The sequence below is a fragment of the Buceros rhinoceros genome, unplaced genomic scaffold, assembly GCF_000710305.1.
Source record: "Buceros rhinoceros silvestris isolate BGI_N320 unplaced genomic scaffold, ASM71030v1 scaffold14533, whole genome shotgun sequence".
Taxonomy (NCBI): Eukaryota; Metazoa; Chordata; class Aves; order Bucerotiformes; family Bucerotidae; genus Buceros; species Buceros rhinoceros.
This window is the reverse complement of record NW_010401904.1, coordinates 11,975-12,541: the sequence shown is the minus strand read 5'-3', so window position 1 is coordinate 12,541 and position 567 is coordinate 11,975. Positions and strand designations below refer to the sequence as shown.

At 55.2% G+C, this 567-nt stretch overlaps 1 protein-coding gene across 1 annotated transcript in view; it reads right to left on the bottom strand.

Moving 5' to 3' along the window:
* LOC104490194 (ceramide synthase 4-like) overlaps positions 1-567 on the bottom strand; it is a gene marked incomplete at both ends in the record, with an annotated part of 13,379 nt that overhangs the window by 1,771 nt on the left and 11,041 nt on the right. The window lies entirely within an intron of this gene.

Sequence of the window (567 nt, the reverse complement as noted above, 5' to 3'; positions counted from 1 at the left end):
CTGCAGATAACAGCCGCCTCCCACACTGGGATCTAAGCGCCAGTATCATGCCAAGCAGATAAGACAGATAAAAGAACCCAAACTTACAGCCGAAACAGTGGCACTTGCGTTCTACTGCCCCGAGCTCTGTGCTGCAATACCCCAAATTACACGAGGTTGGGAAATCTCTGTCCTGCTTTGTCAACTCCTGAATGCACCGTGCTTGGATGTGCTTGGGTGTTCGGCATTACGGCGCGAAGCCCAGGCTTGCCAGGAGCCTCAATAGCGATTGCAGGGCGCTGGAGATAAGGACCGAGCACTATTCACCGCTCGATCCAGAGCGCGGAGCGTTCACAGCATCCACGTGAACTCAGGGCTTGGCTCGGGATCAGGACGAAGGCTCTGTCAGGTGTGTGGTATTAGCACAGAAGAAACGTCCCACTCAAAGAGGAGGCCGCGGGGTCTTTGCTTACTCCTGTTTTTCCTAATGCAGGTCAAACATCAGCTGTAAAACGAGGCCACTGCAACCAGAAACCCGGTCAGAAGGAAGGGAGGGACGCCCCAGCCGTGCGCCTCCAGTCCTTCACC